Source organism: Megalopta genalis, chromosome 8 (assembly GCF_051020955.1).
Source record: "Megalopta genalis isolate 19385.01 chromosome 8, iyMegGena1_principal, whole genome shotgun sequence".
NCBI lineage: Eukaryota > Metazoa > Arthropoda > Insecta > Hymenoptera > Halictidae > Megalopta > Megalopta genalis.
Window position 1 is genome coordinate 15,928,804 of NC_135020.1, and position 18,500 is coordinate 15,947,303.

Sequence of the window (18,500 nt, forward strand, 5' to 3'; positions counted from 1 at the left end):
TTATGCTTGACTCATTTGTCTTGCGATCCATGCAGAACATATTCATTTTGCATAAAGATCCACAGTCTACTAATATACATTATTTTATAACAACGAGAAGATCGGATTTATTTAAACTTCCGACGATTTTCATTGTAATATATGCTTGAATAATTAAGTTCGCATACAAATTACCGTCAGAAACGTTTTTATAGTACCAGGAATTGTATAAAAGAAAGGATCGGAAAGCAGTCATTTCGACTGGTTTCGTAGTTCTTAATGTTAATCCAAACGGATTATCCCGGTCCGCAACGGGCCAGAACCGCCGAAACATAGATAGAATCCAGTTAGAATCCAGATGCACCGGTTACAAAGTGCCGCGTCTGAATTTAATTGCTGCTCGGTCGCTTGCGGGAACGAGTTTCGTTTGGCGCCTGATAAAATCGTGCCGCCGAGGGCGGGGTTCTCGTTAAGAAAATCCACGGAGGGAGAAAGAGAAAGGGAGAAAAAGAGAGAGAGACGTCCACCCCCGCAAGGGACCCGTCTCTTTCGCTTTGATTTCACGGCATTCGTCTCGAGATCCGCCGATGGACGAAGCGGCGGCGCATTTAATCGGCCGAGAAATCAAAGGGGCGTCAGCACGGGTCCGGGACTTCCTTGATGGCGAGGCCGGTTCCCGTATTTTTCGCGTGCTCCTCTTTGTGCGGAGCTCGAGGGTTCGCCTCGACAATGCTCCAGCTCGCCCGACAGGGGAAACAAGGGGGTGGAAGACGACGACGAGAACCGCGGAGGGCTGTTCGGCGACGCTCGTGCGTGATACTCGGGCACGGAGGCCACCGTTCTTCCGGTTTCCGGTTCCCTCGAGATCGTTTCTGCTCTCCAGCCTCTTACAATTACTCTCGCTGCATCATCTACAAGAATAACAACTACGCTAAAAGTTCAAAAATAACAAGTACACTACAAGCTTCGCGCATTTACGACTACTCGGAATAACTGTTAAATTGTAAAATCGACTCATCAGTAGACTGCGGATTTTATGCATTTATGACAAAAATGAGTAGATCGAGTTAAAAACAGTGGAAACATTTAAAGGAGACATCTGAAGATATACTTTTGTATCATCTGCAACTCATTAACACGTCCCCTACCAGCTTCGTTAGTGTGGACAGTTGTATTTATTGTATTTATCGTAATAAGTATATCGCATCCTCTTATTAAATATGATAAAAATATCATCAAACGGGAGCTATAAATTCTCTAAATATCACGCTATATATTACGGTTTTAAATAATTATACTCACAAAATTAATTTGATGTTCTTTAGGTGAAATTGAAAATCGTGGTTGTCACACGCGTGTAACGCTGATAGGGAACGTGTTAAAATGATTAAGGAACGAAATACATATATGTCCTATGCAGCTTTCTGCATCTTACAACCGATGCACGCAATCTGTTATTTTACATAAAAATTCGCAGTCAGCTCGACTAGGTGTAGGCTCGTTCAAAAATTCAATTGTTCTTAGAGACATTACGGTGTCGTTAAAATTATATATATAAAATATAATTATATTATTATATAATATTATAAATTAAAATATTATAAATTATATAATATTATAAAATTATGTATAATTATATATTGTATCGTTAAAATTATGTTCTTTATTATACAAGCTGTTCCGGTATTTTCCAAACAAATTGCGGAAACATGATCTAGAGACCAAAAAAGGAAAGAAATGTTCTATGAAGTTTGCGAATAAACGCTTTGTGGCAGAGATCAATCGCATCCGGCAAAGCCTTGTACAGAGGAAAAACCACCGCTCAACCGAAGTTAATACCTCGAAATGCAGGATCCAGATTCCGGCAGGGGTGATATTTACCCTCCACGTTCTCCGCCCCTCCAGCAAGGTATAAAGGAAAGCTCGTCGAGGCCCTCCAGATTCCGCTTTTAGTCCTAAACGACAATAAATGACACGATTCGGGTTCCGCGCGCCGTGCACTCGACTCCTGCTCGCGCTTCTGGTCGCGTTTTTCTCTTAGAGACCGTAGAACCCGTTCGAGAGGGCTCTCCGCGCGTTCAAAAATTTCAAAACGTTCAAGTAGATCGGCTACGTAGAACTTTTCGAGAGCCATCGCGTTCCACGAAAAGAGAGTTCAACGACCGGGAGCGGCTTAGCGGAATGGACCGAAGCGAAAGAAAGACGAAGAAGCCCGGCGTGAAACGAACGAAGCGGATCGTAACGATTTCCACGGCGTGCTGTGCGGCGTTTATTATAAAATCATAACTTCTGAGCTAAAAACTATTTTCAACCAAAATGTCTTAATGATTTGGCAAGGAAAATACGAAGATGCAGCGATTTGCATAGAAAAAATTGTATGATTTCATTTTAAAACTTCTTGTTTATTTTTTTATCGAATTATTAAATCTTACGTTTCTTTATGTGAATGCCCGCGTTCCACAAGCCGTTGCCCGATTATGGCTACATATTATGTTAAATAATCCTGAAGACCGCAACCTTTCGCAAAGAAAGTTTTTATAGTATATATATGTATATGTCTGAATATATAAGAATCCCAGGATATTTTCAGCCATTTTTTTAAAACCTTATCTAAAGTGTAGAGCAGAATTAGGTCAGATTGGCAGGATCATAGTTATAGCAAGTTTATGTCAAGGTTATGTTCATAATGTCTGATTAAGGATCTCAGGATATGTTGAGCCGTTTTTTAAAAACCCTTGCCTTAAGTGTAGGAAAAAGGGATCGAATTGAATTATTTCATTAGGTGTTAATTATTACATAACGAAAGAGAGAAAATATAAGAATTGTATAATTTCTATAGATTAATTACCATCATGTAATCCCAGGCTATCATTTTCTATGCTGCGTTGTGAACTAACGTGCTATTTGATCCTCTCGATTCTCACTCGGCGAACTCGTTTGAAATTAATCTCGTGTTCAATTTTTTGAACATTCTGTTGCTGAGTACGATTATTCAGACAGTTTAAATAGATATGAAGCTGTGACTTTTTTTGAACTTTGTTCAGTGACGGTTGCACTGTGCGGCGGCCGATCCTCGGTTAAACGCCGAAACATACCGTCGTGCCGTTTCCGGTCCGGTATCGAGCACCTGCGCTCCTATCGTGCCAGTATCGTGCCGTTCTCCGATCAAATAATGTAGTTTGTTGTATTCGACAAGAATACAAGACGCCACCTGCCATTACCAATTAGCACCCATGTATCTCTAATCTGAGCCGCATTCCAATCCAATGTAACGGGTCTATAAACACGTGTTCACAAATTATATATGAAAGCTGTTCTGCATTATTTACGATTCTACTTCGATGTAAGCGTATATCGTTACGGAATATAAATACGATATAAATGAAATCCTTGTATGGTAGACATTTCCGTTCGCGCAAGGAAGAATGTCAAAAAAGGAATTTGAGATTCGGACATGCTGATCTGAAATCCGGACGCAAAGTTTGTCTATCACTTCAGGATTTTGACAAAAACTTCGCGGGCTGTCAAGGTTATTTCTTAGATCGATATTTTTTCACGAACCTGAAGCGTTCGATCATTTTTGGCCACCGGATTTGAAATCAGCATATCAAAATCTACGGAAAAGGATGCGTAACATGTCATTAAAAAAAAAAGCCATCTGTCCACGGTATCGGATAAATTACGATAATGTTGGAATATTTCCAGTTCAACATCAATTTTCGAGGTTAAAAAATATTCATACTACCGTCCTACCACAGTTCGTACTACTTTATTCTGCAACATTTCAGCTTTAATGTCAAAAGAAAAATCATCGCTTTATTCCATTTCTATCGAAAGTTCTTTGATCAGGATACAACTTCGCTTCAGCGTCGCGTGCATCATTTCGTCCTGTCTCATCTCGGTAAAATATTCTTTTAAATTTATCACAATCGTTCAATCGCGCGCGCGCGCGTACTCAGCAACAGAATGTTCAAAAAATTGAACGTGAGATTAATTTCAAAATTTGACCAGAGCCGGACCACGACTGGCACGGTACGATACGGCATGCACAGTGTGAATACGTACCGCGATACACAAATCAACGGAAGAATATTTCGCTGTGTGTTTCAGAGCCGTAAGAGGTTCGGACACTCGATACCGGTCTCGAGCATTCATTTGCCCGAGCAGCCACAATGCTCGCGCCGAGAGAGCTATGCAAATCGCCGCGCTTGTACCTGTTGCGTTCCATTTGGTGGCCGTTGTCCGTTCGGTGTCTCGTGCCCGCTAATCGACTTTCCCGGGTGAGGGGCACCCGATCGAATTCCGGCCGGCACAACGATCGCGAGAAATCGTGCCCGATTATGCAACCGCGTCGCCAAGTGCAGAGTTGTCACTTGGCTTTCGTCACGGTTCACGCGCCAGCCCGAAACGCCTGGACGACCATCGCCGGCCCTTAATTGTTCTAAAATAAGCAATGACTGAAACGCCTCGGCCCGTAACTAGGCTTGATACGTTCGCGTGGCTGGCCAACCGATCCAGAGCCCGGCGATCCGAAGACGCGATCTAACGCGGGTCTCGCGTGATCCTTGATGATCTCGAATGCGGCGACGAATCGAGGATCGGAGAGATTCGTTTGGCAGTCTTCGAGTTTAATTACGCGGCAGCTTCAGGAATCTTAACACATTGCGGACGGGGCTCTGCGCGTTCAACACGCCCTCAAGGACCGCACATTTTCGAACGCTCCAAAAACATGCTTGGCAAGTAACAGGAAGCGGATACGCACATTTCTAATTTGCATTTAGTATTCTTAAATAATACTATATATACATAGTTTATATATCTGTTTATTATATAAGATTTTTTACATTTTAACTATTATTTATTATACAAATTTGAATATTGATTTAGAGTGGCTATAATGACTGATCATTTCTACATGCTTGGAATGATTCATTTGTTTCGCTAAAATTACTTAGGAATGCGGGAGGCTTCGTTACCACGGTTACGTAACAGAAATATTTGCGGCTGGTTGCTTGTTGCCGATTAAATAAAAAAAACATGAAAACGAGATATCTCGTGACCCGTCCGCAACGTTCAATTTGCTAAAAACGAGATATCTCGTGAGCCGTCCGCAATGTGTTAACACATCAAAGGCGGGGGATCTTGACGAAAGTATGCTAGGTAACGCGGCGACCGCCCCGCCTCGTTTTTCGTCCTAGAGCGGGCGATATTTTGTGTAATCGTAAAAAAATTTAGACTTAAAAAAGTGTATTTAAACTCTTAAAACTAAAAGAAATATTAAAAAAGAACTAAACACTAATTACAAAAAATGTGTTAAAGTACATATTTATGAGAAGTCGAGATAAATCGTAGTACTACGACTCCCGCCTTTAATGTGTTCATAGTTTTTCTTCATTTCATTTCGGTCTCGTATGGGGACCAGAAACGCGCTTGGCTTACGTTCTGAAATGTTTCTTAATTCGTAATTACTATCGCCAGCGATGCGTGACCGCTGCTAATTACTGGACTAAGGATTTTATGCATTCGTGCTAAAATTGCACACGCGAAACACGAATTAATGAAGACGTTGGAAGAATGCAACATTGTTCTTCTTACATTGTCCTTAATTTTTTGAAATTATTAAAAGTAGATGCACGTTTATATTTTACATGCGTGCCTTACAATCGAGTAAGAAACATTTTATTTCGCATAAAATAAATGTTACAATTTAATTGAAAGGAAAAAATGCGAAATTGTAGAAAAAGAACCGTAATTTAACACGCTTGCTTCTACTGGCATTGTACAGGCCTGCATCGTCTTTTTTTTTATCACTTCTAGCCTACATTTGAATTCGTACTGACAAATATTGTATCATTTGTCCTTCTTCAGCCTTGGTTCATTCTTTGTACAGTGGCCCACCAAAGTGTTCGTACACCTTTTAAAACGTAATAACTTGTTGAAAACTGAACTAAATGACTTGAACTTTCTTAAGATGATGGAAGGAACTAGTCTACTAGACGATGGCTAAAAAGCTTTTTTCTTTACCTGGAATAAAAATTTTCAACGTGCATAGAAGTCACCGGGATCTACGAAAGACATTTTTTAAATTTTCGTCATAATATAATTCAATAATTTCGTTATAATATTAATAGTTTCGTCATACCAAGTAATAGCAAACTTAAAGAAAAAAAGCATTTCAGTCATCGTCTAGTAGACTAGTCCTATCATCTAAAAAAAACACAATTCAAATCGTTTAGTTCAGTTTTAAAATAATTATTGCATTGTAAAAGGTGTACGAACACTTTTATGAGCCACTGTATGTACATTTCGAGGTAACATACGAAAAGTTCGATTGCTATTGACGTTTTCACAAGAAAAGGCGCACCATAATCATTTTACAGGCATTGTACAGGCCCGCTTTCTCTTCTTTGATCACGCCGAGCCTATCTTCAGGTTCGTGCAATAATTATACAAGCTTTCCGAGTTTGTTCTTCGATCTTTGTTCATTTCGCATAAACGGGCGAAAGGTCGAATTATTTGCGAAAAGCGCACGGCCCCGAAAACTGGGCCGAGCTTACGATTCTCCCGGTGTGCATCGAATACCTCGGCGACGACGACCTGGAACTATGGTCGCGGCGAAGTTGCTTATGTACGCCGCGCGTATGTGCATACACGCGACCGAGCACGCTCGTACAAGGCTCATTATCGTCGCTCGTTGCATATCAAGCCGAGCCTCTCCGCCATGCGACCGTTGATCCTGAGCACGGTGAACAGTGTCAACAGCTGACCAAGCAATTCGTACTGACCCCGTGTACCGTGTTGTAAGCCGAACACTGGCTACCATCATTCCTACACCAGCTACAACTGTCCAGCTTCGGGACACCAAATAGTACGTAATTGCTATTCCCTCGATCTTTATGCAAATTCTTACTTTCGCACACCATTTCGCAAACGTTCGAACCAAAGAACAGTTTCCTGCGTCAACCGAACGATTATCTATTGCAAAACGAAAATGAAAGTGCTTTTAGACCTTCCAAAATTTGTACGTTTTCTCACATTTGAAAAATCTGCACATGCAATAAATGTATATCGATCTAATAATCAACGTTAATATTTTTATGTCGGTTTATTTCTTATCCATCGCAAGGAAAGACCATCGACCCGACATCGAAGTTTGCACCAATGCAAATTCTTACTTTCGCACGCCATTTCGCAAACGTTCGAACAAAAGAACAGTTTCCTGCGTCAACCGAACGATTATCTATTGCAAAACGAAAATGAAAGTGCTTTTAGGCCTTCCAAAATTTGTACGTTTTCTCACATTTGAAAAATCTGCACATGCAATAAATGTATATCGATCTAATAATCAACGTTAATATTTGCTTTGTTAAGTTTGTTTCTTATCCATGGCAAGGAAAGACCATCGACCCGACATCGAAGTTTGCACCAATGCAAATTTTTACTTTCGCACGCCATTTCGCAAACGTTCGAACCAAAGAACAGTTTCCTGCGTCAACCGAACGATTATCTATTGCACAAAGAAAATGAAAGTGCTTTTAGACCTTCCAAAATTTGTACGTTTTCTCACATTTGAAAAATCTGCACATGCCATAAATGCATATCGATCTAATAATCAACGTTAATATTTGCTTTGTTAAGTTTGTTTCTTATCCATCGCAAGGAAAGACCATCGAACCGATGTCGAAGTTTACACCAATAGCTATTAGGTCGTTTCGTTTCTGAAAAAAAATTCGTTTTGTAAACTCGTTAAAGAAGCACGTGATTCAGCATTTTACGAATAAACGACGGTGTTTCTATGAGATAAAACCAGAGAAATGTCGGAAAGTTTGTTTTTATTTGAAACGTTAAAAAATTGTCTTTCACATTTTCTCGTGTGAAAGAACGAAACAACTTTCCGCACGCGACCCAATATTTATTTCGCTGATTTACATACACAAAAAACAATGCCGCGACTACATGGTACGTAAGACCATTACAGTATTCATCAACCGTTCCATGCAGGTAGAATAAATATTGTAACCTCGTAATGAAAGCAAGGATAAATTTTGTAATTGCGAGGACTGTGTACACTTTGTCGCGACATTTTCCGCAAGAAATCAGCACATTGACATCACGCTTTCGCAAGAGAGCCCCATAAACTCCAACGGAATTCATCCGGTGGTGCGTTAGAAACTGTGTGTCCGTTCAACTGTAATTTCCACATCTTTTTCCCAGATCCCGCGCTAGGATCCTCCGTTTAATTAAATCAAGCGAACCGTCGAAGCCGAACGATTTCCACCGCTATTTGGCAATGGCGCAATTGAAAGTTCTTGCCGGCACAATTACCGGCGAAAAGAACGAAGTCCTTCGGTCCTTCCCCATCAATTCCAGTGTCGCCGATGCACGGAGAGCAGCGCTCGCAAAACCAAACGGATAAATTAACGTTTATTAGCTTCGCGTAAAAACCGCGCGGCAGTTTGCGGCTCCCATCTCCGCGGGAGGAAGGTCTCGTTACCGACGTTGGAATTGCATAACGCCGGCTGCAATTGCACCGACGCCGAGCCCCGTAACGACCGCTTTAAATCGGTCCCTTTATTCCGGGTGCATCTTCTCACGGATCATCTAACTGTTTCGCTACCGGCAGCGAAGAAACGGCCGTCCGGCGACCTCTACCTTGCTCGTGGGATCTTTGGCGTCTAATTATCCCACACACATATATAGATGCACACACATATATGAGCACAAAGCCGCCGATAAGGAACGATCCGCTCCGGGGAAACAATGGCGACATAGAAAAAGGATTTCCATACGCGTGCCGCCTCTCTGCCACGGTTGCTTCTTGAACTTTTCCCTCGGCAATTGTCCGCCGAGTTTCGCGGATTAGCGCAGCTCGTTAGGCCGCGTTCCCACACCGAGAGGCTTAGCCTTCTTCTGGAACGGTGTCCCGAAACCCTCTGCACTTTGCACCCTATTTAATCAGGCTTGTTCTCGTGGGGAGCAGCGATTCCGCTGGGCCCCGGCCGATTTTCACGAGAATTGCGTAGAATAAGATCGGATCGGGCTTCGGAAATATTGGACATCGTTGTTAAGTCGTTATCCACTTGATTTTCTGTCGCGATCGATTCTGAACAAGATTTCTTCATTAATTCAGTCCCGTAACTTTTAGGAAGCAACACACGCGTTGGTTATCTTTAAAAATAAATGATTGAATTTTCGAACACACTTTAGTACGTGACACATGTTCAGTTATAAATGTTGGCGAATGTATAATTAATTTGCCGAATTGCTTTGTATTATTTAAGAATCGATTAATTGTAATAATCAAATTATTCACCCTAATTTAATAACTCTATAATCAATTTTCAAAGTAATTATAATATTATCGATTACTCCTTTTTACAATGAAGTATTACGAGGTATTTTAAATTTATATGAGAACTTTTAGATCGTTAAATTTTTTAAAACGCGAATTAAATCCTATAACAAATCAGAATTGTAAATAAACAAAATTGTCCTTTACACACACGCACACAAAATGTCTCAAACATGGTGAACGCGAGAGTATTTTACAGCCACGACGGTTTTGTAATTACGTGTACCATGTGAACTGGCCATATATTCGAAACATCCGCAACAATAAAAGATCCCCGCGAAAACATAAAGAAAAAAATTGAAACAGCGTCGACGAAGCCGACAGTGTCGACCGCTCTCTGAAACGTAATTCTGTCGCTTCGTTCGATCGAAATGCAAACGAGATTTAATTAAGGATCGTCTCGAGGAGAGAGCCGAGCGTTTTCACGGGCGGAGAGAACAAACGTAAAGCGATCGGGGTATAGTGAACGAGATCCGGATTACCGGGTCCGGGGGATCGGCGATTCAACGCGGTCACGGATTCCACGGGGTAAAAGGATTTTCTTCCCGCAGCGACGACGTACCGCGTCGCCCTCCGTGGCGATAAATTTTTGGCTAAGAAGCAGCCTTTAATGACGGAGGCCTCGCCTGTGCCGCAATTTCGCCCGGGTTCGCCGGGCACACCGGCGACGCGGATTTCACGCTGCGCGTTTACGTCCGCTCGAGAAGCATTCCTCGGAGCGGGCACAGGTGCCGCGCGCAATATCAATGCGATCCCCGCCTAATTATTCAAATTGCCCGCCGCTTTATAGAATCCGTAATCGGGAGACTCGCTTAAGCACGTGCTTTCCCTAATTGCGTTTCGCTCGGTTGCTTTCGTGCGACGACTGCGCCCGGTGGCTCGATCGCGGCGGAGAGAACGCTTCGAGAACTTACGGTCGCGGCGAGGAATTTCATAGCGCCGCAGATGTAACCAGAGAAGTATCGAAAATAATTGGAGAATATCTTCTAAAAACGTCTAGGAGAATTTTATCGTGGTAATATATATAACATGTTTATTTAATACTTCCCGCGGTGCTTCTAATGAGATTCGAATCGCGAGAGAGAAAATATCGAACAGGATCTGCGGGTTTCTTTTCCAGTAATAAATTAACCAGATGTTTTGATTAAAAAAAGATGCCGTTTTTAGAATGTCGGTCTCTAAGTGCTCGTTTCGAGTATGATCTTTTCAACGGGCATGCTCATACTATTTGTTGCGTTATGTAACTTGTTTAATATTCCGCAAATGAAATAAATTCAAAAGTCCAATAAGGAAGCCTCCTCATTTTATTCAAATATTCAAGCATAATATGAAAATATGAAAAAGCAACGTGTACAAAATCACTTCAGTTTTTTCTCGGCAGAGCATACAAAATGGCGATCGATTGACAAAATGACGCTCAGATTGTGCACAAAAATGGACAATTTGGGAAGAAGAGATACGATTATTCGGACCTTGCAGTTAATAAACTTCTTTAATATAACTTCTTTAATATAACTTCTTTAATATTATACTTTAAACTCCGGCCAGTGCGGATTAATCCCGAAATGAAATAAATTCAAAAGTCCAATAAGGAAGCCTCTTCGTTTTATTCAAATATTCAAGCATAAAATGAAAATATGAAAAAGCAACGTGTACAAAATCACTTTAGTTTTTTCTCGGCAGAGCATACAAAATGGCGATCGATTGACAAAATGACGCTCAGATTGTGCACAAAAATGGACAATTTGGGAAGAGGAGAGCCTTGCAGCTCGTTTTTATAGTTGTTGACAATTCGTGACTATAAAAATGAACCGCAGAGATCGAATAATCGTCCCTCTTCTCCCTAAATTGTCCATTTTTGTGGACAATCTGAGCGTCGATTAGAGAGGCATTACTGTAACTTCGATCACTAAAACAACTCTTTAAATTAAAAATTCCCCAAAACGTCCCTAAATTCTCCAACCTAAACACCACTATGTACCCTAATCGAACACGCAGTCAGAGGCGTTGCATTCCAGTATCTCGACGGAATGTCACCGGAATCCCAGCCCGAGCGTCGAAATTCCCGAAATTGTATCCCCGGTTCGGCGTTTCTTTGGAATTCTTCCGGCGTGTCGGGTCTTGATACGCATCCGCGCCGCGAGTATTTCCACCGCAGACGCGTTCTCCACCGAAAATAGACCACGTCAGCAGTCCGTCAGAAGCCGTCCGGTTTCTGTTCCGTCATCGTGCTCCCCTAACGCGGCGATTATGCCAAGGGAAAACGTCGTTATCCTGCGTTGCGTCGTCCCGCGAACGGAAACACGCCTCGTCCGCTCTCTCCGGTATTCACGCGGCACTCGATGTCACTTTTTAGAATGGCTGCCGGTTCGGCCACGATATAAATAGCGGCTCTCGGTGGCAAATATCGCGGCCGTTGGCTTCTGGGACCGCGAGAACACCAGACACGCACCGTCTGGCCCTTCCTGCGCTTCTCGAAATAAAGTACACACGCGCTTTGCCTTCGGGTTCCAGTCGACAGGCGATTTCTTCGGGAGAACCTTGCTACATTCTACGTCTACGACGTCCTAGGTCTAGGTGATTTTCTAACGACAGTGTTTGTAGCACACCACATGGACTGCTGACACGTCCGCGAGCTGCGGCGATCATTTTAGTCGATCTCTATGCGCTGTCCAAAGTGTTTCTCCGCTTTTGTTTGGGAGCTTGCTAGAACATCGCGTAATTCAATTATATTTGAAGGCCGTTTACTGTCCCTTTGCTTTGTTTTCGAACATAATTAACCGTATATTTATCGAATAAGACATATACAATGTTTTCACTCTTTTACTTTGTTTACTTTTTGATAAAACAGTTTATTATTCAATTTAATTTATTAAAAAGAAATTCAATTTTTCTTGCTTTAGATTATTTTTTTAGAGATTTTCTAAAACATTTTAATTTTCTATTGTACATTGTTATACATTAATATTATATAATATTAAATTTCTTATATTCGAAAATAAACGAAAAGAAAGAGTACAAAAGTTTTGTATGACATGCCCGATAAATATGAAGTTAATTATGCGAAACAAATACGAAAGAATACGCGAAACAAATGAAAGCTACAGCAATTGGTCACTTCGCAGTAATCGGCTCCACTACCCTATATAGTTACTACTCCAGATTTTAAATCGTGTCTGCATTTCTGCATTTTGTATTGTATACTAAAGTTATTTTTTCGAATACGTATTCATTTAGTTCAGGAATAAGCGGCTTAACGATGAGAATTCTTCCAAAGTAAGGTCCATAATAACCGCGGAAAATCCTTAAAATATCGATTCCGATAAATAATCTTGCATTACAGTTTTCACTAAAATTCCGAAAAGTCACTACTTTGAACTTTCTGAAACAATACAATAAAACCAATACAATTAACCGTGCCAAGCCGAATGATATGAATGTTCGGATAATAGAAACAGTTACAAGAAGGGGGCACAGTGTTAGAATTACCGATTTCACTCGAACTTTTTCTGATGTAATGCAGAATAATCTCAATAGTGATTAAAATTGTTTGTAATAAGAAAAACGAGAAGTTAATAACTACAAAAAAAAGACCAAAAAGGGTCGACGATGATTCCAGTGTAGCAACCCTAAAAATTCAATCGCAAATTGTGCAACGTTCCTAATTAACTTTAGGATAACTCAAGAGATGCGTGTCACCCTTTCTTTTTCTCGTCGCTATCAACCTTTTGAGATCATGTCTCTCAGGACTATACAGGATTATAGGACTCACGTAACAGGTAAAACGGCCTCGCGATATTTAGATCGGTCAGCGGAGATCAGTGACCGCTGCAAGATGGCATTTAGCTTGCGCAGCTCATCCTGGCAGGAAGTTCGAAGCCGAGCGGAGCCGAGCTGAAAGAGCGAGGGGTCACCGAGGCGAAGGAACCGCGTCGATTCGTCGACAGGAAAATGTTCTTTGCATAACAACGAGAACCCAACGGCGGGTTAGCTCGATGTACCGCTAGGAGTGGCACGGTGACACACTAACGAGCAAAACGATGCCTCCGCCATGCCGTTTTGCTGCGACCGGAAACGATCTCGCAATCGTCCCCGCGAAAACCGTCGTTAGCTAGCTGGGAAACGTTTTGCCGAGTCGAGCCACCTGTGGAAGCCTGAAATCTTAGCAATTTATTGTTTCTTGACCAGCTTCTGAGTCTTCGGTGAACTGCAATACTGCAAAAAAGATTAGGGCGCGCTAGATCGTTTTCAATGTTTGCAAGATATTTCTGAGATTTCATATAAATTTTCGCAAAACAGTAATAATATTATAAAACGATCTGTTAATTTAATTCTAGATAAATCGTACATTGTATTTGTGATTCTTAAAGAGAACAGTCAAATAATCAAAACATGGAGAATTACGCTATTACTACAAAATAAAATAGAAATATTAGGGCCACTCGTAACTAGACTGCGGATCTTTATGCAAAATGAAAGTTGTTCGATTCAATTGCAAGAAAACAGAAGTTAAATAAAAATGCTTTCTTCCGTTAATAATTTCGAAATATTAGGGAGAATGTGAGGACATCTTTCAATTCTTCTAATGCCCTCACTGTTTCATATTTCACGCAATCAGTTTTATCATAAATGCATAAAATCCACGGTGACTCGTAACTCCAGTATACCAGTTAAAGATTATAACCCCTTCCACCTTTTCACGATACACCCTGACTTGACTATCGCTAATTACGGTACTGCTAAAATTAGTTTTTCACCAAATTTTTATCAACATACTTTTATATCAAATTCTACTGAAATAGAATAACGTATGTATTTTAACGTTACATCATTTTATATATGATTTCATTCGATATTTACTTTGCAATGAAACTGTTCGAATTATTGGAAAGTGATCTGAGAAAATTCTCCGAGTGCAAAAAGTCAAAATATTGATATTTACAGTATGTTGAAACGGCGATGATACTTAGTTCCATCTTGCTGCAATTGCTGCAGAATATTTTTATTTCAAAGATCCATAATCTTGATCATTCTTTATCGCTTAGATCTTTATCGTTTGCACCAACTTATGTCTCAGAAATTTAAAAAAATTTTAACATTCAGAATACAGTATTTTACACAGTACATTCTCCCCAATTTAACCTTAACTTAGAGACAAAAATGGACAACTTGGGAAGAGGGTATACGATTACAGTAAAATCTCCCTAATTGACGCTCAGCTCGGAAACAAAAATGAATAATTTGGGAAGAGGAGGTACGATTATTCCAGCCTTGCGGCTCGTTTTTATAGTTATTGACAATCGGCTACTATAGAAACGAGTTACAACGCTCGAACAATCGCGTCTCCTCTTACCAAATTGTCTATTTTTGTGTAAAAGCTGAGCGTCAATTAGAGAAACTTTACTGTATTTTCATAGATTTCACGGTTTTATTATAGCATAGTTTTCATAGTTATAATATATATATATTCATAGTTATAGTCATATAAATTATATATTCATAGTTATAATCGTATCTCTTCTTCCCAAATTGTCCATTATCGTGCGCAATCAGAGCGCGAATTAGGGAGACATTACTGCACAATGCAGAAACAGCTCCAAAAGAAAACAATCGACGCTGTTGACCGAGGAATATTTGGCAGGCGATGGTTCACTGCGAATCGCGCGCGCGATCGTCGTCAAAGGTCCCCCGCGTAGACTCCGAAAATTCGCGAAATATTTATAGCCCGCAGCTGCAGAATCGCTCGAGGTCTTACAGCGCGTGGGAGCACTCTTCTCTCTTCGCTCTCTCTCTGTTTACCAGTAAACGATGTAACGTAACGGTGCGTAAAATCCGCGGCACGTCGGGTCACCGTTGGAAAAAAATCATCCTATTAACGGTACATCCGACACGTCGTTCGAATTCGCATATATTTCAATGGAGAATGATGCTGTTAGTGCACGTACTGGACTATAAATGTTCAAACCTAGTTGTACCGAACGATGTTGGTCGATAGTGCAAAAACGGTAACGAGATTCAGATAAGAATCGCTGCGTATATTATGCATAGACTTTGGAGTTTATGCATTTGTAACAAAAATGAGGTAAGATGTGAAAAAGGAAAATGCCAAGAGTTAAATTGTGTCGATAGTATTGCATTTGGTTTTGAAAATTTTTGCGCAAAGATCTATAATTTAATCATGAAAATGGAAGTAGAAAGTAAATAAAATATGTACTTGCCTTTTAGATAGTATATGGATGTAATAAATGTCAACAATGTCCACCATCGCCTTTAGTGGACATTATAAAATGTCACAAAGTAGAATAAGGTTCGAGTGTCATCGTTGTCATTGAATCGCGGCGATTTATGCACATGTAAATCGTAAACGTAGCTTTAACTTACGCTGAATCTACTGGAGTTTTTAATAGAGACAATGACATTAATAATTAGTATTAAATTATTAGTATTTTATTATTAATATTATTTATGTCTGTTATTAGTATCTATTATTAGTATTAAATTATAATTTTATATATATATATATAATTTTATATATTATATTTATATTATATTTATATTATAATTTTTTATATATATACACATATATTTTAACTCTAAAGAGATAATATAGAAATATAATCTTATTAACAGATATTCATCATTTATTACATTCAATCATACATTGTAATAAAACGGGCGAAATGTCTAAGGAAATTCAGTATTGCCACTGTTATATGGCAACACATACCAGTCATTTTTCGTGCTCGATAGATTTAGTGTAATAACACCATTCATTTATCAACTTTCGTTCATTCGACTTATAATTTACACGTAGATCCAATTACAAATGGTTTTTAGAAAAACGACTTGCAACGCGTTCCCTGAAAATTAAGGAAACCTTGACAGATACGAATGAACCTTGTGAACCATCGCACATAAGGTAGTCGAGGAAATTCCTTCCACACCCCCGTTAATTACACATGACCTATACTATCGCTTTTCGCCGTTGGCCGCCATGTGTTCGTCGTAATAGTCCGTCGAAACGACGTCGAAGCTGCCACGGATTTCGGTGTCGTTAAATCGAGCGAACTCGAAGCGGGACAGCTGTGAAAATTTGTTTTTCAGCGTCTCTCTCTCTCTCTCTCTCTCTCTCTCTCTTTCTCTTTCTGTTTTTCTCTCTTTCTGATTTTCTCTTTCTTTGTGATGTTCCTGTTTCGCCGGACCTGCACAAACGGTCCGGTTTTCCCTGATTTCGAAAGCGAAGGGATGAAACCCTTGAGCCGGAGCCGAACACCCTTGTCGACGTCTTCGCACAAGGGTTGTCTCTGCCGGGTGGCGAGGCAGAGAGTGGGCCACTCGTGCGAAAGAATGGACACGAAAAGGGGGATGACGGGGGTACGAGCTCCCGGATCTCCGTGTACGAATCTTCAGTTTGCATACTTTGCTCCGGAGGAGTCTCTGACCAATCTGAAATCGGGGCGCGACGACACAATGCTCGAAATAAACGAGCCTTGGAACGTGTCTCTGATTTTTTCTACATTTATACACTTTGGCAATTTGTTTCTTCTTTATTATTATATTTATATTATATTATTATATTATTATTATTATATTTATTATTATTATATTATCATATAGATATATTTTCAATTTAAAAACATTACTGACAAAAGAAATACATTTTTATATAACTCCTGTTCTCCACAATTAATGCAGGATAATTTTTATTCCATAGATTCTCAGTCTGTTAAACAATTATTATATATATATATTTATTTATTATTATCATTAATTATTATTATTATTTATTATATATTTACTATTATTATATTATTATTATTATATATATTATTATAAACAGTTATTAAACAATACAAGACTAATCAATCGGCACTGTCTCACAAAATACGCATGTATCAATTTCCTAAACAGTGCAACAATGCAAAATGAATTTTTGTGTCAATCCCTTACATGTGCCTAATTTTATTCAGATTCGCACGGCGTAAAAATGTTAAGGGTTTAAAATCATCATTAACAAAAGATTAACGCTAAATCTACAGAAGTAACTGATATCGCTGCACGCTCTGATGACGATGATGATAATAAGAGAGAATTTATTTAGAGCTGTCCCCATTTTTACTGTAATATATATTATACTTGGATCAAGAAATTTATCGAACCACTATCTACGAAAGAATCTGAATAATTTCAGCAATTTATTTAGCATTATTCTTTGTGCGCATCGCCAACTTGTCGTCAATGTTTCAAGCTTAGTTATTTGTTTACTTATTTGTCTTCAAACATTGATCTACATAAAAGTGTACTTAGAGCTAAAAAAAAGTGTAAATAGAATCAGGGTCCGGGGTGGTATAGCGATATTTTTGAGAGGATCAGAAAAAAATTACTAGAAAATAGAAACGAGTACCTTGACACCCGGTTGTACACACAATGGTTAAATCGCGCATTCCAAAGTAGGGAATGCGGTCTCGTTGCCACCGTTGGCCACGTGTCCGAATGGTCGAAAAGGTGGCAATGTGTCACGAAGAGCAGCGACCCATTGTTACTGTCAACAAAACCGCGTTTACACGCGCAAGCTGCGACAAGGTTCTCGCGCGGGGAGAATCGAAGGGAAAGAATAGGGAGTAAAGGACGTGGGCCGATGCACGCTCGACTTGCAAAGAGGAAGAAGGGCGTTGCTTGGGGTGGTCGCGAAAGTCCGAGGAAGGTCTTTTGAAGCGCGAGGCTGCCGGGAAGACGTGGTCCTTTTGTGTCGCACCCCGCCGCGCCGCGCCGCTCCGATTTTATCTTCGCAACAGTTGCTTCGGAACAGGGGACCGGACCCGTAATTAGTGTATCGCGACGATCACCTTGACTCGCCGCAATTACGCGGCCGCTCGAGGTTTCCGACGGTGGTCCCGCCGATTCACGCTCGCCAATTAAGTTATTCGAGCGTCTGCTCGCTTCCTTCGCTCGTTCTTTGTCCATTCGTTTGTGCAAGTTAATTTCATTTTTCTAGACTCTCGCACGAAAGTTACACAAAAATCATATTTTATACCAAAAATTTTATATTATACGTAAATTATGTTATACGAAAATTATATGTTATACGAAAATGATATGTTATACGAAAATTATATATTATACAAAAATTATATATTATACGGAAATTATACATTATACAAAAATTATA

General features: G+C 40.1%; 1 protein-coding gene across 1 annotated transcript in view; it reads left to right on the plus strand.

Annotated features, from left to right (window-relative positions):
• LOC117217565 (unc-112-related protein) overlaps window positions 1-18,500 on the plus strand; it is a 132,728-nt gene that overhangs the window by 96,952 nt on the left and 17,276 nt on the right. The window lies entirely within an intron of this gene.